The following is a 21,475-nucleotide window of genomic DNA, read 5'->3' on the forward strand; positions in this document are numbered from 1 at the left end:
GGATTTTTTTCTCTTCTCAAAATTTTTCACACTGTACATGTTGAAATGGTCTTACAACCGGTGCCCTCCTCTTCTGGCCGAAACTTTAAGTTGAGAGGCACCATAGCATTTTCTGTAACATGCAACTGAGACAAAAAGAGGACACTGCCGTCCCTGGGTGGGCTTGAACCACCAACCTTCCGGTTAACAGCCGAACGCGCTAACCAATTGCGCCACAGAGACAACCACGCTCCGCCACTTTGATTAAAGTCGTAAAAAAGCCACAACATGGTAAATGGAGTATGTTTCTTAGAGGACCTTCTGATCAACACAATAAAAAGAAGAGAATGATAAAACATAACAACTGCGTGGAACTACAGCCGCCAACAAATGGACAATTGCAACACAGAGATGGCCTCCACATTAGCGTCTTAACAACAGTCAGCGGGTAATAGGCTACCCCTCTCTTTTGGAGGTATGGCAGCAGAGTGGCGCAGCGGAAGCGTGCTGGGCCCATAACCCAGAGGTCGATGCATCGAAACCATCCTCTGCTAAGTGCTCTCTTTTACTCACGCCCCCTGTTACAATTTGGCCATTATCCCCGGTCGGAATCACATGTTTTTCTCGTAAAAATAGAATAGAGACCCCCGATCCCTGACCATCTCATTTTCACGACCTTCAGACTATGCTTTTTATAGACGCAACCTCCCAGTTTCTCATGCCACATGTTTTCGCCTTTGCAACAAAGTGGCACAGGCAAAGGCTTTTGGGCCCACAACCAAATGGGCCATTGGATCTAGACCATCTTTTCTACGTTGCGACTTTCTTATTTAAATCATTCTGATTTCTTTTCTCTTCCCACAATTCTTCACTCTGTACACTAACGACTCACCTATACTTTTACACCACCCGGCACCCTGTAAGCTCCACGCTCCTTCTGCTTTTACGGGAGAAAGACATCCACACTTAAATAAAAAAAAAAAAAAAAAAAAAAAAAAAGCTTAAAGCTACAGGTTGAAAAGTATGTGATGATCACAATTGTGGTGAATCAGGCACCCCAACATGGAAACCAGCATGGACCCCAACATGGACTGCCAGAAGGGGGATTAGCTCAAATGGTAGAGCGCTCGCTTAGCATGCGAGAGGTAACGGGATCGACGCCCGTATCCTCCAAAGTTTTGGTTTGCCGAGTTTTTCAAAGAGCGGGACAATTCTCCTCTGTTTCCCTACTCATGTAACTCATTTGCAAGCTTAGGAAGCACCCGACAACCAGCTCGGCAAGCCTTCGATAGCTCAGCTGGTAGAGCGGAGGACTGTAGTAGAAAATCAGCAATCCTTAGGTCGCTGGTTCAATTCCGGCTCGAAGGAACTTTTGTTAGTCTCATAGATGATGTTTCAACCTGTCGACAAATGCTCTCCCGGTGCCCTCGTCTTCTATCTATTTTCAGAGGGGTCTCTTGTTTGTGTTGGGTATTTGAAATGGGCATCCGACCGAAACTCTCAGTTGAGAGCCACAGTAGGACTTTCTGTAACTCTGACATGCAACTGAAACAAAAAGAGGGTACAATCATCCCTGGGTGGGCTTGAACCACCAACCTTTTGGTTATCAGACAAAAAAAAGTTTTCACAACCTTCAAGCTTTGCTTGAACCTCCCAGTTTCTCATGTCATGTGTCATCTTCTTTGAAACAGAGTGGCGCATGGAAAGACATTTAGGCCCACAACCAAAGAGGGCCAAAGGCTCTGGACCATTCTTTCTACATTGCAACTATGTCATCCAAATCACTGGGATTTTTTTCTCTTCTCAAAATTTTTCACACTGTACATGTTGAAATGGTCTTACAACCGGTGCCCTCCTCTTCTGGCCGAAACTTTAAGTTGAGAGGCACCATAGGATTTTCTGTAACATGCAACTGAGACAAAAAGAGGACACTGCCGTCCCTGGGTGGGCTTGAACCACCAACCTTCCGGTTAACAGCCGAACGCGCTAACCAATTGCGCCACAGAGACAACCACGCTCCGCCACTTTGATTAAAGTCGTAAAAAAGCCACAACATGGTAAATGGAGTATGTTTCTTAGAGGACCTTCTGATCAACACAATAAAAAGAAGAGAATGATAAAACATAACAACTGCGTGGAACTACAGCCGCCAACAAATGGACAATTGCAACACAGAGATGGCCTCCACATTAGCGTCTTAACAACAGTCAGCGGGTAATAGGCTACCCCTCTCTTTTGGAGGTATGGCAGCAGAGTGGCGCAGCGGAAGCGTGCTGGGCCCATAACCCAGAGGTCGATGCATCGAAACCATCCTCTGCTAAGTGCTCTCTTTTACTCACGCCCCCTGTTACAATTTGGCCATTATCCCCGGTCGGAATCACATGTTTTTCTCGTAAAAATAGAATAGAGACCCCCGATCCCTGACCATCTCATTTTCACGACCTTCAGACTATGCTTTTTATACACGCAACCTCCCAGTTTCTCATGCCACATGTTTTCGCCTTTGCAACAAAGTGGCACAGGCAAAGGCTTTTGGGCCCACAACCAAATGGGCCATTGGATCTAGACCATCTTTTCTACGTTGCGACTTTCTTATTTAAATCATTCTGATTTCTTTTGTCTTCCCACAATTCTTCACTCTGTACACTAACGACTCACCTATACTTTTACACCACCCGGCACCCTGTAAGCTCCACGCTCCTTCTGCTTTTACGGGAGAAAGACATCCACACTTAAATAAAAAAAAAAAAAAAAAAAAAAAAAAAGCTTAAAGCTACAGGTTGAAAAGTATGTGATGATCACAATTGTGGTGAATCAGGCACCCCAACATGGAAACCAGCATGGACCCCAACATGGACTGCCAGAAGGGGGATTAGCTCAAATGGTAGAGCGCTCGCTTAGCATGCGAGAGGTAACGGGATCGACGCCCGTATTCTCCAAAGTTTTGGTTTGCCGAGTTTTTCAAAGAGCGGGACAATTCTCCTCTGTTTCCCTACTCATGTAACTCATTTGCAAGCTTAGGAAGCACCCGACAACCAGCTCGGCAAGCCTTCGATAGCTCAGCTGGTAGAGCGGAGGACTGTAGTAGAAAATCAGCAATCCTTAGGTCGCTGGTTCAATTCCGGCTCGAAGGAACTTTTGTTAGTCTCATAGATGATGTTTCAACCTGTCGACAAATGCTCTCCCGGTGCCCTCGTCTTCTATCTATTTTCAGAGGGGTCTCTTGTTTGTGTTGGGTATTTGAAATGGGCATCCGACCGAAACTCTCAGTTGAGAGCCACAGTAGGACTTTCTGTAACTCTGACATGCAACTGAAACAAAAAGAGGGTACAATCATCCCTGGGTGGGCTTGAACCACCAACCTTTTGGTTATCAGACAAAAAAAAGTTTTCACAACCTTCAAGCTTTGCTTGAACCTCCCAGTTTCTCATGTCATGTGTCATCTTCTTTGAAACAGAGTGGCGCATGGAAAGACATTTAGGCCCACAACCAAAGAGGGCCAAAGGCTCTGGGCCATTCTTTCTACATTGCAACTATGTCATCCAAATCACTGGGATTTTTTTCTCTTCTCAAAATTTTTCACACTGTACATGTTGAAATGGTCTTACAACCGGTGCCCTCCTCTTCTGGCCGAAACTTTAAGTTGAGAGGCACCATAGGATTTTCTGTAACATGCAACTGAGACAAAAAGAGGACACTGCCGTCCCTGGGTGGGCTTGAACCACCAACCTTCCGGTTAACAGCCGAACGCGCTAACCAATTGCGCCACAGAGACAACCACGCTCAGCCACTTTGATTAAAGTCGTAAAAAAGCCACAACATGGTAAATGGAGTATGTTTCTTAGAGGACCTTCTGATCAACACAATAAAAAGAAGAGAATGATAAAACATAACAACTGCGTGGAACTACAGCCGCCAACAAATGGACAATTGCAACACAGAGATGGCCTCCACATTAGCGTCTTAACAACAGTCAGCGGGTAATAGGCTACCCCTCTCTTTTGGAGGTATGGCAGCAGAGTGGCGCAGCGGAAGCGTGCTGGGCCCATAACCCAGAGGTCGATGCATCGAAACCATCCTCTGCTAAGTGCTCTCTTTTACTCACGCCCCCTGTTACAATTTGGCCATTATCCCCGGTCGGAATCACATGTTTTTCTCGTAAAAATAGAATAGAGACCCCCGATCCCTGACCATCTCATTTTCACGACCTTCAGACTATGCTTTTTATACACGCAACCTCCCAGTTTCTCATGCCACATGTTTTCGCCTTTGCAACAAAGTGGCACAGGCAAAGGCTTTTGGGCCCACAACCAAATGGGCCATTGGATCTAGACCATCTTTTCTACGTTGCGACTTTCTTATTTAAATCATTCTGATTTCTTTTCTCTTCCCACAATTCTTCACTCTGTACACTAACGACTCACCTATACTTTTACACCACCCGGCACCCTGTAAGCTCCACGCTCCTTCTGCTTTTACGGGAGAAAGACATCCACACTTAAAAAAAAAAAAAAAAAAAAAAAGCTTAAAGCTACAGGTTGAAAAGTATGTGATGATCACAATTGTGGTGAATCAGGCACCCCAACATGGAAACCAGCATGGACCCCAACATGGACTGCCAGAAGGGGGATTAGCTCAAATGGTAGAGCGCTCGCTTAGCATGCGAGAGGTAACGGGATCGACGCCCGTATTCTCCAAAGTTTTGGTTTGCCGAGTTTTTCAAAGAGCGGGACAATTCTCCTCTGTTTCCCTACTCATGTAACTCATTTGCAAGCTTGGGAAGCACCCGACAACCAGCTCAGCTGGTAGAGCGGAGGACTGTAGTAGAAAATCAGCAATCCTTAGGTCGCTGGTTCAATTCCGGCTCGAAGGAACTTTTGTTAGTCTCATAGATGATGTTTCAACCTGTCGACAAATGCTCTCCCGGTGCCCTCGTCTTCTATCTATTTTCAGAGGGGTCTCTTGTTTGTGTTGGGTATTTGAAATGGGCATCCGACCGAAACTCTCAGTTGAGAGCCACAGTAGGACTTTCTGTAACTCTGACATGCAACTGAAACAAAAAGAGGGTACAATCATCCCTGGGTGGGCTTGAACCACCAACCTTTTGGTTATCAGACAAAAAAAAGTTTTCACAACCTTCAAGCTTTGCTTGAACCTCCCAGTTTCTCATGTCATGTGTCATCTTCTTTGAAACAGAGTGGCGCATGGAAAGACATTTAGGCCCACAACCAAAGAGGGCCAAAGGCTCTGGACCATTCTTTCTACATTGCAACTATGTCATCCAAATCACTGGGATTTTTTTCTCTTCTCAAAATTTTTCACACTGTACATGTTGAAATGGTCTTACAACCGGTGCCCTCCTCTTCTGGCCGAAACTTTAAGTTGAGAGGCACCATAGGATTTTCTGTAACATGCAACTGAGACAAAAAGAGGACACTGCCGTCCCTGGGTGGGCTTGAACCACCAACCTTCCGGTTAACAGCCGAACGCGCTAACCAATTGCGCCACAGAGACAACCACGCTCCGCCACTTTGATTAAAGTCGTAAAAAAGCCACAACATGGTAAATGGAGTATGTTTCTTAGAGGACCTTCTGATCAACACAATAAAAAGAAGAGAATGATAAAACATAACAACTGCGTGGAACTACAGCCGCCAACAAATGGACAATTGCAACACAGAGATGGCCTCCACATTAGCGTCTTAACAACAGTCAGCGGGTAATAGGCTACCCCTCTCTTTTGGAGGTATGGCAGCAGAGTGGCGCAGCGGAAGCGTGCTGGGCCCATAACCCAGAGGTCGATGCATCGAAACCATCCTCTGCTAAGTGCTCTCTTTTACTCACGCCCCCTGTTACAATTTGGCCATTATCCCCGGTCGGAATCACATGTTTTTCTCGTAAAAATAGAATAGAGACCCCCGATCCCTGACCATCTCATTTTCACGACCTTCAGACTATGCTTTTTATACACGCAACCTCCCAGTTTCTCATGCCACATGTTTTCGCCTTTGCAACAAAGTGGCACAGGCAAAGGCTTTTGGGCCCACAACCAAATGGGCCATTGGATCTAGACCATCTTTTCTACGTTGCGACTTTCTTATTTAAATCATTCTGATTTCTTTTCTCTTCCCACAATTCTTCACTCTGTACACTAACGACTCACCTATACTTTTACACCACCCGGCACCCTGTAAGCTCCACGCTCCTTCTGCTTTTACGGGAGAAAGACATCCACACTTAAAAAAAAAAAAAAAAAAAAAAAGCTTAAAGCTACAGGTTGAAAAGTATGTGATGATCACAATTGTGGTGAATCAGGCACCCCAACATGGAAACCAGCATGGACCCCAACATGGACTGCCAGAAGGGGGATTAGCTCAAATGGTAGAGCGCTCGCTTAGCATGCGAGAGGTAACGGGATCGACGCCCGTATTCTCCAAAGTTTTGGTTTGCCGAGTTTTTCAAAGAGCGGGACAATTCTCCTCTGTTTCCCTACTCATGTAACTCATTTGCAAGCTTAGGAAGCACCCGACAACCAGCTCAGCAAGCCTTCGATAGCTCAGCTGGTAGAGCGGAGGACTGTAGTAGAAAATCAGCAATCCTTAGGTCGCTGGTTCAATTCCGGCTCGAAGGAACTTTTGTTAGTCTCATAGATGATGTTTCAACCTGTCGACAAATGCTCTCCCGGTGCCCTCGTCTTCTATCTATTTTCAGAGGGGTCTCTTGTTTGTGTTGGGTATTTGAAATGGGCATCCGACCGAAACTCTCAGTTGAGAGCCACAGTAGGACTTTCTGTAACTCTGACATGCAACTGAAACAAAAAGAGGGTACAATCATCCCTGGGTGGGCTTGAACCACCAACCTTTTGGTTATCAGACAAAAAAAAGTTTTCACAACCTTCAAGCTTTGCTTGAACCTCCCAGTTTCTCATGTCATGTGTCATCTTCTTTGAAACAGAGTGGCGCATGGAAAGACATTTAGGCCCACAACCAAAGAGGGCCAAAGGCTCTGGGCCATTCTTTCTACATTGCAACTATGTCATCCAAATCACTGGGATTTTTTTCTCTTCTCAAAATTTTTCACACTGTACATGTTGAAATGGTCTTACAACCGGTGCCCTCCTCTTCTGGCCGAAACTTTAAGTTGAGAGGCACCATAGGATTTTCTGTAACATGCAACTGAGACAAAAAGAGGACACTGCCGTCCCTGGGTGGGCTTGAACCACCAACCTTCCGGTTAACAGCCGAACGCGCTAACCAATTGCGCCACAGAGACAACCACGCTCCGCCACTTTGATTAAAGTCGTAAAAAAGCCACAACATGGTAAATGGAGTATGTTTCTTAGAGGACCTTCTGATCAACACAATAAAAAGAAGAGAATGATAAAACATAACAACTGCGTGGAACTACAGCCGCCAACAAATGGACAATTGCAACACAGAGATGGCCTCCACATTAGCGTCTTAACAACAGTCAGCGGGTAATAGGCTACCCCTCTCTTTTGGAGGTATGGCAGCAGAGTGGCGCAGCGGAAGCGTGCTGGGCCCATAACCCAGAGGTCGATGCATCGAAACCATCCTCTGCTAAGTGCTCTCTTTTACTCACGCCCCCTGTTACAATTTGGCCATTATCCCCGGTCGGAATCACATGTTTTTCTCGTAAAAATAGAATAGAGACCCCCGATCCCTGACCATCTCATTTTCACGACCTTCAGACTATGCTTTTTATACACGCAACCTCCCAGTTTCTCATGCCACATGTTTTCGCCTTTGCAACAAAGTGGCACAGGCAAAGGCTTTTGGGCCCACAACCAAATGGGCCATTGGATCTAGACCATCTTTTCTACGTTGCGACTTTCTTATTTAAATCATTCTGATTTCTTTTCTCTTCCCACAATTCTTCACTCTGTACACTAACGACTCACCTATACTTTTACACCACCCGGCACCCTGTAAGCTCCACGCTCCTTCTGCTTTTACGGGAGAAAGACATCCACACTTAAAAAAAAAAAAAAAAAAAAAAAGCTTAAAGCTACAGGTTGAAAAGTATGTGATGATCACAATTGTGGTGAATCAGGCACCCCAACATGGAAACCAGCATGGACCCCAACATGGACTGCCAGAAGGGGGATTAGCTCAAATGGTAGAGCGCTCGCTTAGCATGCGAGAGGTAACGGGATCGACGCCCGTATTCTCCAAAGTTTTGGTTTGCCGAGTTTTTCAAAGAGCGGGACAATTCTCCTCTGTTTCCCTACTCATGTAACTCATTTGCAAGCTTAGGAAGCACCCGACAACCAGCTCAGCAAGCCTTCGATAGCTCAGCTGGTAGAGCGGAGGACTGTAGTAGAAAATCAGCAATCCTTAGGTCGCTGGTTCAATTCCAGCTCGAAGGAACTTTTGTTAGTCTCATAGATGATGTTTCAACCTGTCGACAAATGCTCTCCCGGTGCCCTCGTCTTCTATCTATTTTCAGAGGGGTCTCTTGTTTGTGTTGGGTATTTGAAATGGGCATCCGACCGAAACTCTCAGTTGAGAGCCACAGTAGGACTTTCTGTAACTCTGACATGCAACTGAAACAAAAAGAGGGTACAATCATCCCTGGGTGGGCTTGAACCACCAACCTTTTGGTTATCAGACAAAAAAAAGTTTTCACAACCTTCAAGCTTTGCTTGAACCTCCCAGTTTCTCATGTCATGTGTCATCTTCTTTGAAACAGAGTGGCGCATGGAAAGACATTTAGGCCCACAACCAAAGAGGGCCAAAGGCTCTGGACCATTCTTTCTACATTGCAACTATGTCATCCAAATCACTGGGATTTTTTTCTCTTCTCAAAATTTTTCACACTGTACATGTTGAAATGGTCTTACAACCGGTGCCCTCCTCTTCTGGCCGAAACTTTAAGTTGAGAGGCACCATAGGATTTTCTGTAACATGCAACTGAGACAAAAAGAGGACACTGCCGTCCCTGGGTGGGCTTGAACCACCAACCTTCCGGTTAACAGCCGAACGCGCTAACCAATTGCGCCACAGAGACAACCACGCTCCGCCACTTTGATTAAAGTCGTAAAAAAGCCACAACATGGTAAATGGAGTATGTTTCTTAGAGGACCTTCTGATCAACACAATAAAAAGAAGAGAATGATAAAACATAACAACTGCGTGGAACTACAGCCGCCAACAAATGGACAATTGCAACACAGAGATGGCCTCCACATTAGCGTCTTAACAACAGTCAGCGGGTAATAGGCTACCCCTCTCTTTTGGAGGTATGGCAGCAGAGTGGCGCAGCGGAAGCGTGCTGGGCCCATAACCCAGAGGTCGATGCATTGAAACCATCCTCTGCTAAGTGCTCTCTTTTACTCACGCCCCCTGTTACAATTTGGCCATTATCCCCGGTCGGAATCACATGTTTTTCTCGTAAAAATAGAATAGAGACCCCCGATCCCTGACCATCTCATTTTCACGACCTTCAGACTATGCTTTTTATACACGCAACCTCCCAGTTTCTCATGCCACATGTTTTCGCCTTTGCAACAAAGTGGCACAGGCAAAGGCTTTTGGGCCCACAACCAAATGGGCCATTGGATCTAGACCATCTTTTCTACGTTGCGACTTTCTTATTTAAATCATTCTGATTTCTTTTCTCTTCCCACAATTCTTCACTCTGTACACTAACGACTCACCTATACTTTTACACCACCCGGCACCCTGTAAGCTCCACGCTCCTTCTGCTTTTACGGGAGAAAGACATCCACACTTAAAAAAAAAAAAAAAAAAAAAAAGCTTAAAGCTACAGGTTGAAAAGTATGTGATGATCACAATTGTGGTGAATCAGGCACCCCAACATGGAAACCAGCATGGACCCCAACATGGACTGCCAGAAGGGGGATTAGCTCAAATGGTAGAGCGCTCGCTTAGCATGCGAGAGGTAACGGGATCGACGCCCGTATTCTCCAAAGTTTTGGTTTGCCGAGTTTTTCAAAGAGCGGGACAATTCTCCTCTGTTTCCCTACTCATGTAACTCATTTGCAAGCTTAGGAAGCACCCGACAACCAGCTCAGCAAGCCTTCGATAGCTCAGCTGGTAGAGCGGAGGACTGTAGTAGAAAATCAGCAATCCTTAGGTCGCTGGTTCAATTCCGGCTCGAAGGAACTTTTGTTAGTCTCATAGATGATGTTTCAACCTGTCGACAAATGCTCTCCCGGTGCCCTCGTCTTCTATCTATTTTCAGAGGGGTCTCTTGTTTGTGTTGGGTATTTGAAATGGGCATCCGACCGAAACTCTCAGTTGAGAGCCACAGTAGGACTTTCTGTAACTCTGACATGCAACTGAAACAAAAAGAGGGTACAATCATCCCTGGGTGGGCTTGAACCACCAACCTTTTGGTTATCAGACAAAAAAAAGTTTTCACAACCTTCAAGCTTTGCTTGAACCTCCCAGTTTCTCATGTCATGTGTCATCTTCTTTGAAACAGAGTGGCGCATGGAAAGACATTTAGGCCCACAACCAAAGAGGGCCAAAGGCTCTGGACCATTCTTTCTACATTGCAACTATGTCATCCAAATCACTGGGATTTTTTTCTCTTCTCAAAATTTTTCACACTGTACATGTTGAAATGGTCTTACAACCGGTGCCCTCCTCTTCTGGCCGAAACTTTAAGTTGAGAGGCACCATAGGATTTTCTGTAACATGCAACTGAGACAAAAAGAGGACACTGCCGTCCCTGGGTGGGCTTGAACCACCAACCTTCCGGTTAACAGCCGAACGCGCTAACCAATTGCGCCACAGAGACAACCACGCTCCGCCACTTTGATTAAAGTCGTAAAAAAGCCACAACATGGTAAATGGAGTATGTTTCTTAGAGGACCTTCTGATCAACACAATAAAAAGAAGAGAATGATAAAACATAACAACTGCGTGGAACTACAGCCGCCAACAAATGGACAATTGCAACACAGAGATGGCCTCCACATTAGCGTCTTAACAACAGTCAGCGGGTAATAGGCTACCCCTCTCTTTTGGAGGTATGGCAGCAGAGTGGCGCAGCGGAAGCGTGCTGGGCCCATAACCCAGAGGTCGATGCATCGAAACCATCCTCTGCTAAGTGCTCTCTTTTACTCACGCCCCCTGTTACAATTTGGCCATTATCCCCGGTCGGAATCACATGTTTTTCTCGTAAAAATAGAATAGAGACCCCCGATCCCTGACCATCTCATTTTCACGACCTTCAGACTATGCTTTTTATACACGCAACCTCCCAGTTTCTCATGCCACATGTTTTCGCCTTTGCAACAAAGTGGCACAGGCAAAGGCTTTTGGGCCCACAACCAAATGGGCCATTGGATCTAGACCATCTTTTCTACGTTGCGACTTTCTTATTTAAATCATTCTGATTTCTTTTCTCTTCCCACAATTCTTCACTCTGTACACTAACGACTCACCTATACTTTTACACCACCCGGCACCCTGTAAGCTCCACGCTCCTTCTGCTTTTACGGGAGAAAGACATCCACACTTAAATAAAAAAAAAAAAAAAAAAAAAAAAAAGCTTAAAGCTACAGGTTGAAAAGTATGTGATGATCACAATTGTGGTGAATCAGGCACCCCAACATGAAAACCAGCATGGACCCCAACATGGACTGCCAGAAGGGGGATTAGCTCAAATGGTAGAGCGCTCGCTTAGCATGCGAGAGGTAACGGGATCGACGCCCGTATTCTCCAAAGTTTTGGTTTGCCGAGTTTTTCAAAGAGCGGGACAATTCTCCTCTGTTTCCCTACTCATGTAACTCATTTGCAAGCTTAGGAAGCACCCGACAACCAGCTCGGCAAGCCTTCGATAGCTCAGCTGGTAGAGCGGAGGACTGTAGTAGAAAATCAGCAATCCTTAGGTCGCTGGTTCAATTCCGGCTCGAAGGAACTTTTGTTAGTCTCATAGATGATGTTTCAACCTGTCGACAAATGCTCTCCCGGTGCCCTCGTCTTCTATCTATTTTCAGAGGGGTCTCTTGTTTGTGTTGGGTATTTGAAATGGGCATCCGACCGAAACTCTCAGTTGAGAGCCACAGTAGGACTTTCTGTAACTCTGACATGCAACTGAAACAAAAAGAGGGTACAATCATCCCTGGGTGGGCTTGAACCACCAACCTTTTGGTTATCAGACAAAAAAAAGTTTTCACAACCTTCAAGCTTTGCTTGAACCTCCCAGTTTCTCATGTCATGTGTCATCTTCTTTGAAACAGAGTGGCGCATGGAAAGACATTTAGGCCCACAACCAAAGAGGGCCAAAGGCTCTGGACCATTCTTTCTACATTGCAACTATGTCATCCAAATCACTGGGATTTTTTTCTCTTCTCAAAATTTTTCACACTGTACATGTTGAAATGGTCTTACAACCGGTGCCCTCCTCTTCTGGCCGAAACTTTAAGTTGAGAGGCACCATAGGATTTTCTGTAACATGCAACTGAGACAAAAAGAGGACACTGCCGTCCCTGGGTGGGCTTGAACCACCAACCTTCCGGTTAACAGCCGAACGCGCTAACCAATTGCGCCACAGAGACAACCACGCTCCGCCACTTTGATTAAAGTCGTAAAAAAGCCACAACATGGTAAATGGAGTATGTTTCTTAGAGGACCTTCTGATCAACACAATAAAAAGAAGAGAATGATAAAACATAACAACTGCGTGGAACTACAGCCGCCAACAAATGGACAATTGCAACACAGAGATGGCCTCCACATTAGCGTCTTAACAACAGTCAGCGGGTAATAGGCTACCCCTCTCTTTTGGAGGTATGGCAGCAGAGTGGCGCAGCGGAAGCGTGCTGGGCCCATAACCCAGAGGTCGATGGATCGAAACCATCCTCTGCTAAGTGCTCTCTTTTACTCACGCCCCCTGTTACAATTTGGCCATTATCCCCGGTCGGAATCACATGTTTTTCTCGTAAAAATAGAATAGAGACCCCCGATCCCTGACCATCTCATTTTCACGACCTTCAGACTATGCTTTTTATACACGCAACCTCCCAGTTTCTCATGCCACATGTTTTCGCCTTTGCAACAAAGTGGCACAGGCAAAGGCTTTTGGGCCCACAACCAAATGGGCCATTGGATCTAGACCATCTTTTCTACGTTGCGACTTTCTTATTTAAATCATTCTGATTTCTTTTCTCTTCCCACAATTCTTCACTCTGTACACTAACGACTCACCTATACTTTTACACCACCCGGCACCCTGTAAGCTCCACGCTCCTTCTGCTTTTACGGGAGAAAGACATCCACACTTAAAAAAAAAAAAAAAAAAAAAAAAAAAAAGCTTAAAGCTACAGGTTGAAAAGTATGTGATGATCACAATTGTGGTGAATCAGGCACCCCAACATGGAAACCAGCATGGACCCCAACATGGACTGCCAGAAGGGGGATTAGCTCAAATGGTAGAGCGCTCGCTTAGCATGCGAGAGGTAACGGGATCGACGCCCGTATCCTCCAAAGTTTTGGTTTGCCGAGTTTTTCAAAGAGCGGGACAATTCTCCACTGTTTCCCTACTCATGTAACTCATTTGCAAGCTTAGGAAGCACCCGACAACCAGCTCGGCAAGCCTTCGATAGCTCAGCTGGTAGAGCGGAGGACTGTAGTAGAAAATCAGCAATCCTTAGGTCGCTGGTTCAATTCCGGCTCGAAGGAACTTTTGTTAGTCTCATAGATGATGTTTCAACCTGTCGACAAATGCTCTCCCGGTGCCCTCGTCTTCTATCTATTTTCAGAGGGGTCTCTTGTTTGTGTTGGGTATTTGAAATGGGCATCCGACCGAAACTCTCAGTTGAGAGCCACAGTAGGACTTTCTGTAACTCTGACATGCAACTGAAACAAAAAGAGGGTACAATCATCCCTGGGTGGGCTTGAACCACCAACCTTTTGGTTATCAGACAAAAAAAAGTTTTCACAACCTTCAAGCTTTGCTTGAACCTCCCAGTTTCTCATGTCATGTGTCATCTTCTTTGAAACAGAGTGGCGCATGGAAAGACATTTAGGCCCACAACCAAAGAGGGCCAAAGGCTCTGGACCATTCTTTCTACATTGCAACTATGTCATCCAAATCACTGGGATTTTTTTCTCTTCTCAAAATTTTTCACACTGTACATGTTGAAATGGTCTTACAACCGGTGCCCTCCTCTTCTGGCCGAAACTTTAAGTTGAGAGGCACCATAGCATTTTCTGTAACATGCAACTGAGACAAAAAGAGGACACTGCCGTCCCTGGGTGGGCTTGAACCACCAACCTTCCGGTTAACAGCCGAACGCGCTAACCAATTGCGCCACAGAGACAACCACGCTCCGCCACTTTGATTAAAGTCGTAAAAAAGCCACAACATGGTAAATGGAGTATGTTTCTTAGAGGACCTTCTGATCAACACAATAAAAAGAAGAGAATGATAAAACATAACAACTGCGTGGAACTACAGCCGCCAACAAATGGACAATTGCAACACAGAGATGGCCTCCACATTAGCGTCTTAACAACAGTCAGCGGGTAATAGGCTACCCCTCTCTTTTGGAGGTATGGCAGCAGAGTGGCGCAGCGGAAGCGTGCTGGGCCCATAACCCAGAGGTCGATGCATCGAAACCATCCTCTGCTAAGTGCTCTCTTTTACTCACGCCCCCTGTTACAATTTGGCCATTATCCCCGGTCGGAATCACATGTTTTTCTCGTAAAAATAGAATAGAGACCCCCGATCCCTGACCATCTCATTTTCACGACCTTCAGACTATGCTTTTTATAGACGCAACCTCCCAGTTTCTCATGCCACATGTTTTCGCCTTTGCAACAAAGTGGCACAGGCAAAGGCTTTTGGGCCCACAACCAAATGGGCCATTGGATCTAGACCATCTTTTCTACGTTGCGACTTTCTTATTTAAATCATTCTGATTTCTTTTCTCTTCCCACAATTCTTCACTCTGTACACTAACGACTCACCTATACTTTTACACCACCCGGCACCCTGTAAGCTCCACGCTCCTTCTGCTTTTACGGGAGAAAGACATCCACACTTAAATAAAAAAAAAAAAAAAAAAAAAAAAAAGCTTAAAGCTACAGGTTGAAAAGTATGTGATGATCACAATTGTGGTGAATCAGGCACCCCAACATGGAAACCAGCATGGACCCCAACATGGACTGCCAGAAGGGGGATTAGCTCAAATGGTAGAGCGCTCGCTTAGCATGCGAGAGGTAACGGGATCGACGCCCGTATTCTCCAAAGTTTTGGTTTGCCGAGTTTTTCAAAGAGCGGGACAATTCTCCTCTGTTTCCCTACTCATGTAACTCATTTGCAAGCTTAGGAAGCACCCGACAACCAGCTCAGCAAGCCTTCGATAGCTCAGCTGGTAGAGCGGAGGACTGTAGTAGAAAATCAGCAATCCTTAGGTCGCTGGTTCAATTCCGGCTCGAAGGAACTTTTGTTAGTCTCATAGATGATGTTTCAACCTGTCGACAAATGCTCTCCCGGTGCCCTCGTCTTCTATCTATTTTCAGAGGGGTCTCTTGTTTGTGTTGGGTATTTGAAATGGGCATCCGACCGAAACTCTCAGTTGAGAGCCACAGTAGGACTTTCTGTAACTCTGACATGCAACTGAAACAAAAAGAGGGTACAATCATCCCTGGGTGGGCTTGAACCACCAACCTTTTGGTTATCAGACAAAAAAAAGTTTTCACAACCTTCAAGCTTTGCTTGAACCTCCCAGTTTCTCATGTCATGTGTCATCTTCTTTGAAACAGAGTGGCGCATGGAAAGACATTTAGGCCCACAACCAAAGAGGGCCAAAGGCTCTGGACCATTCTTTCTACATTGCAACTATGTCATCCAAATCACTGGGATTTTTTTCTCTTCTCAAAATTTTTCACACTGTACATGTTGAAATGGTCTTACAACCGGTGCCCTCCTCTTCTGGCCGAAACTTTAAGTTGAGAGGCACCATAGCATTTTCTGTAACATGCAACTGAGACAAAAAGAGGACACTGCCGTCCCTGGGTGGGCTTGAACCACCAACCTTCCGGTTAACAGCCGAACGCGCTAACCAATTGCGCCACAGAGACAACCACGCTCCGCCACTTTGATTAAAGTCGTAAAAAAGCCACAACATGGTAAATGGAGTATGTTTCTTAGAGGACCTTCTGATCAACACAATAAAAAGAAGAGAATGATAAAACATAACAACTGCGTGGAACTACAGCCGCCAACAAATGGACAATTGCAACACAGAGATGGCCTCCACATTAGCGTCTTAACAACAGTCAGCGGGTAATAGGCTACCCCTCTCTTTTGGAGGTATGGCAGCAGAGTGGCGCAGCGGAAGCGTGCTGGGCCCATAACCCAGAGGTCGATGCATCGAAACCATCCTCTGCTAAGTGCTCTCTTTTACTCACGCCCCCTGTTACAATTTGGCCATTATCCCCGGTCGGAATCACATGTTTTTCTCGTAAAAATAGAATAGAGACCCCCGATCCCTGACCATCTCATTTTCACGACCTTCAGACTATGCTTTTTATACACGCAACCTCCCAGTTTCTCATGCCACATGTTTTCGCCTTTGCAACAAAGTGGCACAGGCAAAGGCTTTTGGGCCCACAACCAAATGGGCCATTGGATCTAGACCATCTTTTCTACGTTGCGACTTTCTTATTTAAATCATTCTGATTTCTTTTCTCTTCCCACAATTCTTCACTCTGTACACTAACGACTCACCTATACTTTTACACCACCCGGCACCCTGTAAGCTCCACGCTCCTTCTGCTTTTACGGGAGAAAGACATCCACACTTAAATAAAAAAAAAAAAAAAAAAAAAAAAAAAGCTTAAAGCTACAGGTTGAAAAGTATGTGATGATCACAATTGTGGTGAATCAGGCACCCCAACATGGAAACCAGCATGGACCCCAACATGGACTGCCAGAAGGGGGATTAGCTCAAATGGTAGAGCGCTCGCTTAGCATGCGAGAGGTAACGGGATCGACGCCCGTATTCTCCAAAGTTTTGGTTTGCCGAGTTTTTCAAAGAGCGGGACAATTCTCCTCTGTTTCCCTACTCATGTAACTCATTTGCAAGCTTAGGAAGCACCCGACAACCAGCTCAGCAAGCCTTCGATAGCTCAGCTGGTAGAGCGGAGGACTGTAGTAGAAAATCAGCAATCCTTAGGTCGCTGGTTCAATTCCGGCTCGAAGGAACTTTTGTTAGTCTCATAGATGATGTTTCAACCTGTCGACAAATGCTCTCCCGGTGCCCTCGTCTTCTATCTATTTTCAGAGGGGTCTCTTGTTTGTGTTGGGTATTTGAAATGGGCATCCGACCGAAACTCTCAGTTGAGAGCCACAGTAGGACTTTCTGTAACTCTGACATGCAACTGAAACAAAAAGAGGGTACAATCATCCCTGGGTGGGCTTGAACCACCAACCTTTTGGTTATCAGACAAAAAAAAGTTTTCACAACCTTCAAGCTTTGCTTGAACCTCCCAGTTTCTCATGTCATGTGTCATCTTCTTTGAAACAGAGTGGCGCATGGAAAGACATTTAGGCCCACAACCAAAGAGGGCCAAAGGCTCTGGACCATTCTTTCTACATTGCAACTATGTCATCCAAATCACTGGGATTTTTTTCTCTTCTCAAAATTTTTCACACTGTACATGTTGAAATGGTCTTACAACCGGTGCCCTCCTCTTCTGGCCGAAACTTTAAGTTGAGAGGCACCATAGGATTTTCTGTAACATGCAACTGAGACAAAAAGAGGACACTGCCGTCCCTGGGTGGGCTTGAACCACCAACCTTCCGGTTAACAGCCGAACGCGCTAACCAATTGCGCCACAGAGACAACCACGCTCCGCCACTTTGATTAAAGTCGTAAAAAAGCCACAACATGGTAAATGGAGTATGTTTCTTAGAGGACCTTCTGATCAACACAATAAAAAGAAGAGAATGATAAAACATAACAACTGCGTGGAACTACAGCCGCCAACAAATGGACAATTGCAACACAGAGATGGCCTCCACATTAGCGTCTTAACAACAGTCAGCGGGTAATAGGCTACCCCTCTCTTTTGGAGGTATGGCAGCAGAGTGGCGCAGCGGAAGCGTGCTGGGCCCATAACCCAGAGGTCGATGCATCGAAACCATCCTCTGCTAAGTGCTCTCTTTTACTCACGCCCCCTGTTACAATTTGGCCATTATCCCCGGTCGGAATCACATGTTTTTCTCGTAAAAATAGAATAGAGACCCCCGATCCCTGACCATCTCATTTTCACGACCTTCAGACTATGCTTTTTATACACGCAACCTCCCAGTTTCTCATGCCACATGTTTTCGCCTTTGCAACAAAGTGGCACAGGCAAAGGCTTTTGGGCCCACAACCAAATGGGCCATTGGATCTAGACCATCTTTTCTACGTTGCGACTTTCTTATTTAAATCATTCTGATTTCTTTTCTCTTCCCACAATTCTTCACTCTGTACACTAACGACTCACCTATACTTTTACACCACCCGGCACCCTGTAAGCTCCACGCTCCTTCTGCTTTTACGGGAGAAAGACATCCACACTTAAATAAAAAAAGAAAAAAAAAAAAAAAAAAAGCTTAAAGCTACAGGTTGAAAAGTATGTGATGATCACAATTGTGGTGAATCAGGCACCCCAACATGAAAACCAGCATGGACCCCAACATGGACTGCCAGAAGGGGGATTAGCTCAAATGGTAGAGCGCTCGCTTAGCATGCGAGAGGTAACGGGATCGACGCCCGTATTCTCCAAAGTTTTGGTTTGCCGAGTTTTTCAAAGAGCGGGACAATTCTCCTCTGTTTCCCTACTCATGTAACTCATTTGCAAGCTTAGGAAGCACCCGACAACCAGCTCGGCAAGCCTTCGATAGCTCAGCTGGTAGAGCGGAGGACTGTAGTAGAAAATCAGCAATCCTTAGGTCGCTGGTTCAATTCCGGCTCGAAGGAACTTTTGTTAGTCTCATAGATGATGTTTCAACCTGTTGACAAATGCTCTCCCGGTGCCCTCGTCTTCTATCTATTTTCAGAGGGGTCTCTTGTTTGTGTTGGGTATTTGAAATGGGCATCCGACCGAAACTCTCAGTTGAGAGCCACAGTCGGACTTTCTGTAACTCTGACATGCAACTGAAACAAAAAGAGGGTACAATCATCCCTGGGTGGGCTTGAACCACCAACCTTTTGGTTATCAGACAAAAAAAAGTTTTCACAACCTTCAAGCTTTGCTTGAACCTCCCAGTTTCTCATGTCATGTGTCATCTTCTTTGAAACAGAGTGGCGCATGGAAAGACATTTAGGCCCACAACCAAAGAGGGCCAAAGGCTCTGGACCATTCTTTCTACATTGCAACTATGTCATCCAAATCACTGGGATTTTTTTCTCTTCTCAAAATTTTTCACACTGTACATGTTGAAATGGTCTTACAACCGGTGCCCTCCTCTTCTGGCCGAAACTTTAAGTTGAGAGGCACCATAGGATTTTCTGTAACATGCAACTGAGACAAAAAGAGGACACTGCCGTCCCTGGGTGGGCTTGAACCACCAACCTTCCGGTTAACAGCCGAACGCGCTAACCAATTGCGCCACAGAGACAACCACGCTCCGCCACTTTGATTAAAGTCGTAAAAAAGCCACAACATGGTAAATGGAGTATGTTTCTTAGAGGACCTTCTGATCAACACAATAAAAAGAAGAGAATGATAAAACATAACAACTGCGTGGAACTACAGCCGCCAACAAATGGACAATTGCAACACAGAGATGGCCTCCACATTAGCGTCTTAACAACAGTCAGCGGGTAATAGGCTACCCCTCTCTTTTGGAGGTATGGCAGCAGAGTGGCGCAGCGGAAGCGTGCTGGGCCCATAACCCAGAGGTCGATGCATCGAAACCATCCTCTGCTAAGTGCTCTCTTTTACTCACGCCCCCTGTTACAATTTGGCCATTATCCCCGGTCGGAATCACATGTTTTTCTCGTAAAAATAGAATAGAGACCCCCGATCCCTGACCATCTCATTTTCACGACCTTCAGACTATGCTTTTTATACACGCAACCTCCCAGTTTCTCATGCCACATGTTTTCGCCTTTGCAACAAAGTGGCACAGGCAAAGGCTTTTGGGCCCACAACCAAATGGGCCATTGGATCTAGACCATCTTTTCTACGTTGCGACTTTCTTATTTAAATCATTCTGATTTCTTTTCTCTTCCCACAATTCTTCACTCTGTACACTAACGACTCACCTATACTTTTACACCACCCGGCACCCTGTAAGCTCCACGCTCCTTCTGCTTTTACGGGAGAAAGACATCCACACTTAAAAAAAAAAAAAAAAAAAAAAAAAAAAGCTTAAAGCTACAGGTTGAAAAGTATGTGATGATCACAATTGTGGTGAATCAGGCACCCCAACATGGAAACCAGCATGGACCCCAACATGGACTGCCAGAAGGGGGATTAGCTCAAATGGTAGAGCGCTCGCTTAGCATGCGAGAGGTAACGGGATCGACGCCCGTATCCTCCAAAGTTTTGGTTTGCCGAGTTTTTCAAAGAGCGGGACAATTCTCCACTGTTTCCCTACTCATGTAACTCATTTGCAAGCTTAGGAAGCACCCGACAACCAGCTCGGCAAGCCTTCGATAGCTCAGCTGGTAGAGCGGAGGACTGTAGTAGAAAATCAGCAATCCTTAGGTCGCTGGTTCAATTCCGGCTCGAAGGAACTTTTGTTAGTCTCATAGATGATGTTTCAACCTGTCGACAAATGCTCTCCCGGTGCCCTCGTCTTCTATCTATTTTCAGAGGGGTCTCTTGTTTGTGTTGGGTATTTGAAATGGGCATCCGACCGAAACTCTCAGTTGAGAGCCACAGTAGGACTTTCTGTAACTCTGACATGCAACTGAAACAAAAAGAGGGTACAATCATCCCTGGGTGGGCTTGAACCACCAACCTTTTGGTTATCAGACAAAAAAAAGTTTTCACAACCTTCAAGCTTTGCTTGAACCTCCCAGTTTCTCATGTCATGTGTCATCTTCTTTGAAACAGAGTGGCGCATGGAAAGACATTTAGGCCCACAACCAAAGAGGGCCAAAGGCTCTGGACCATTCTTTCTACATTGCAACTATGTCATCCAAATCACTGGGATTTTTTTCTCTTCTCAAAATTTTTCACACTGTACATGTTGAAATGGTCTTACAACCGGTGCCCTCCTCTTCTGGCCGAAACTTTAAGTTGAGAGGCACCATAGCATTTTCTGTAACATGCAACTGAGACAAAAAGAGGACACTGCCGTCCCTGGGTGGGCTTGAACCACCAACCTTCCGGTTAACAGCCGAACGCGCTAACCAATTGCGCCACAGAGACAACCACGCTCCGCCACTTTGATTAAAGTCGTAAAAAAGCCACAACATGGTAAATGGAGTATGTTTCTTAGAGGACCTTCTGATCAACACAATAAAAAGAAGAGAATGATAAAACATAAC

The 21,475-nt window shown here is 45.6% G+C and overlaps 24 non-coding genes across 24 annotated transcripts; 11 read left to right on the forward strand and 13 right to left on the reverse strand.

Annotated features, from left to right (window-relative positions):
* Positions 1-148: 148 nt before the first annotated feature.
* On the reverse strand, positions 149-222 carry TRNAN-GUU (transfer RNA asparagine (anticodon GUU)). Its single transcript has one exon. It is a non-coding gene; the product is annotated as a tRNA-Asn (tRNA).
* Positions 223-1,261: 1,039 nt separating this feature from the next.
* On the forward strand, positions 1,262-1,347 carry TRNAY-GUA (transfer RNA tyrosine (anticodon GUA)). Its single transcript is given in 2 exon segments — positions 1,262-1,298; positions 1,312-1,347. It is a non-coding gene; the product is annotated as a tRNA-Tyr (tRNA).
* A 567-nt stretch (positions 1,348-1,914) lies between these two features.
* TRNAN-GUU (transfer RNA asparagine (anticodon GUU)) lies at positions 1,915-1,988 on the reverse strand. The gene has a single exon. It is a non-coding gene; the product is annotated as a tRNA-Asn (tRNA).
* Positions 1,989-3,027: 1,039 nt separating this feature from the next.
* Positions 3,028-3,113, forward strand: TRNAY-GUA (transfer RNA tyrosine (anticodon GUA)). The gene is given in 2 exon segments: positions 3,028-3,064; positions 3,078-3,113. It is a non-coding gene; the product is annotated as a tRNA-Tyr (tRNA).
* A 567-nt stretch (positions 3,114-3,680) lies between these two features.
* TRNAN-GUU (transfer RNA asparagine (anticodon GUU)) lies at positions 3,681-3,754 on the reverse strand. The gene has a single exon. It is a non-coding gene; the product is annotated as a tRNA-Asn (tRNA).
* A 1,665-nt stretch (positions 3,755-5,419) lies between these two features.
* Positions 5,420-5,493, reverse strand: TRNAN-GUU (transfer RNA asparagine (anticodon GUU)). Its single transcript has one exon. It is a non-coding gene; the product is annotated as a tRNA-Asn (tRNA).
* Positions 5,494-6,524: 1,031 nt separating this feature from the next.
* TRNAY-GUA (transfer RNA tyrosine (anticodon GUA)) lies at positions 6,525-6,610 on the forward strand. Its single transcript is given in 2 exon segments — positions 6,525-6,561; positions 6,575-6,610. It is a non-coding gene; the product is annotated as a tRNA-Tyr (tRNA).
* Positions 6,611-7,177: 567 nt separating this feature from the next.
* TRNAN-GUU (transfer RNA asparagine (anticodon GUU)) lies at positions 7,178-7,251 on the reverse strand. Its single transcript has one exon. It is a non-coding gene; the product is annotated as a tRNA-Asn (tRNA).
* Positions 7,252-8,282: 1,031 nt separating this feature from the next.
* On the forward strand, positions 8,283-8,368 carry TRNAY-GUA (transfer RNA tyrosine (anticodon GUA)). The gene is given in 2 exon segments: positions 8,283-8,319; positions 8,333-8,368. It is a non-coding gene; the product is annotated as a tRNA-Tyr (tRNA).
* Positions 8,369-8,935: 567 nt separating this feature from the next.
* TRNAN-GUU (transfer RNA asparagine (anticodon GUU)) lies at positions 8,936-9,009 on the reverse strand. The gene has a single exon. It is a non-coding gene; the product is annotated as a tRNA-Asn (tRNA).
* A 1,031-nt stretch (positions 9,010-10,040) lies between these two features.
* TRNAY-GUA (transfer RNA tyrosine (anticodon GUA)) lies at positions 10,041-10,126 on the forward strand. Its single transcript is given in 2 exon segments — positions 10,041-10,077; positions 10,091-10,126. It is a non-coding gene; the product is annotated as a tRNA-Tyr (tRNA).
* A 567-nt stretch (positions 10,127-10,693) lies between these two features.
* TRNAN-GUU (transfer RNA asparagine (anticodon GUU)) lies at positions 10,694-10,767 on the reverse strand. The gene has a single exon. It is a non-coding gene; the product is annotated as a tRNA-Asn (tRNA).
* Positions 10,768-11,805: 1,038 nt separating this feature from the next.
* On the forward strand, positions 11,806-11,891 carry TRNAY-GUA (transfer RNA tyrosine (anticodon GUA)). Its single transcript is given in 2 exon segments — positions 11,806-11,842; positions 11,856-11,891. It is a non-coding gene; the product is annotated as a tRNA-Tyr (tRNA).
* A 567-nt stretch (positions 11,892-12,458) lies between these two features.
* TRNAN-GUU (transfer RNA asparagine (anticodon GUU)) lies at positions 12,459-12,532 on the reverse strand. The gene has a single exon. It is a non-coding gene; the product is annotated as a tRNA-Asn (tRNA).
* Positions 12,533-13,569: 1,037 nt separating this feature from the next.
* Positions 13,570-13,655, forward strand: TRNAY-GUA (transfer RNA tyrosine (anticodon GUA)). Its single transcript is given in 2 exon segments — positions 13,570-13,606; positions 13,620-13,655. It is a non-coding gene; the product is annotated as a tRNA-Tyr (tRNA).
* Positions 13,656-14,222: 567 nt separating this feature from the next.
* TRNAN-GUU (transfer RNA asparagine (anticodon GUU)) lies at positions 14,223-14,296 on the reverse strand. Its single transcript has one exon. It is a non-coding gene; the product is annotated as a tRNA-Asn (tRNA).
* Positions 14,297-15,334: 1,038 nt separating this feature from the next.
* Positions 15,335-15,420, forward strand: TRNAY-GUA (transfer RNA tyrosine (anticodon GUA)). Its single transcript is given in 2 exon segments — positions 15,335-15,371; positions 15,385-15,420. It is a non-coding gene; the product is annotated as a tRNA-Tyr (tRNA).
* A 567-nt stretch (positions 15,421-15,987) lies between these two features.
* Positions 15,988-16,061, reverse strand: TRNAN-GUU (transfer RNA asparagine (anticodon GUU)). Its single transcript has one exon. It is a non-coding gene; the product is annotated as a tRNA-Asn (tRNA).
* Positions 16,062-17,100: 1,039 nt separating this feature from the next.
* TRNAY-GUA (transfer RNA tyrosine (anticodon GUA)) lies at positions 17,101-17,186 on the forward strand. The gene is given in 2 exon segments: positions 17,101-17,137; positions 17,151-17,186. It is a non-coding gene; the product is annotated as a tRNA-Tyr (tRNA).
* A 567-nt stretch (positions 17,187-17,753) lies between these two features.
* On the reverse strand, positions 17,754-17,827 carry TRNAN-GUU (transfer RNA asparagine (anticodon GUU)). Its single transcript has one exon. It is a non-coding gene; the product is annotated as a tRNA-Asn (tRNA).
* A 1,039-nt stretch (positions 17,828-18,866) lies between these two features.
* TRNAY-GUA (transfer RNA tyrosine (anticodon GUA)) lies at positions 18,867-18,952 on the forward strand. Its single transcript is given in 2 exon segments — positions 18,867-18,903; positions 18,917-18,952. It is a non-coding gene; the product is annotated as a tRNA-Tyr (tRNA).
* Positions 18,953-19,519: 567 nt separating this feature from the next.
* On the reverse strand, positions 19,520-19,593 carry TRNAN-GUU (transfer RNA asparagine (anticodon GUU)). The gene has a single exon. It is a non-coding gene; the product is annotated as a tRNA-Asn (tRNA).
* Positions 19,594-20,629: 1,036 nt separating this feature from the next.
* On the forward strand, positions 20,630-20,715 carry TRNAY-GUA (transfer RNA tyrosine (anticodon GUA)). The gene is given in 2 exon segments: positions 20,630-20,666; positions 20,680-20,715. It is a non-coding gene; the product is annotated as a tRNA-Tyr (tRNA).
* Positions 20,716-21,282: 567 nt separating this feature from the next.
* On the reverse strand, positions 21,283-21,356 carry TRNAN-GUU (transfer RNA asparagine (anticodon GUU)). The gene has a single exon. It is a non-coding gene; the product is annotated as a tRNA-Asn (tRNA).
* Between the last annotated feature and the right edge of the window lie 119 nt (positions 21,357-21,475).

Source organism: Rhinoderma darwinii, unplaced genomic scaffold, assembly GCF_050947455.1.
Source record: "Rhinoderma darwinii isolate aRhiDar2 unplaced genomic scaffold, aRhiDar2.hap1 Scaffold_481, whole genome shotgun sequence".
NCBI lineage: Eukaryota > Metazoa > Chordata > Amphibia > Anura > Rhinodermatidae > Rhinoderma > Rhinoderma darwinii.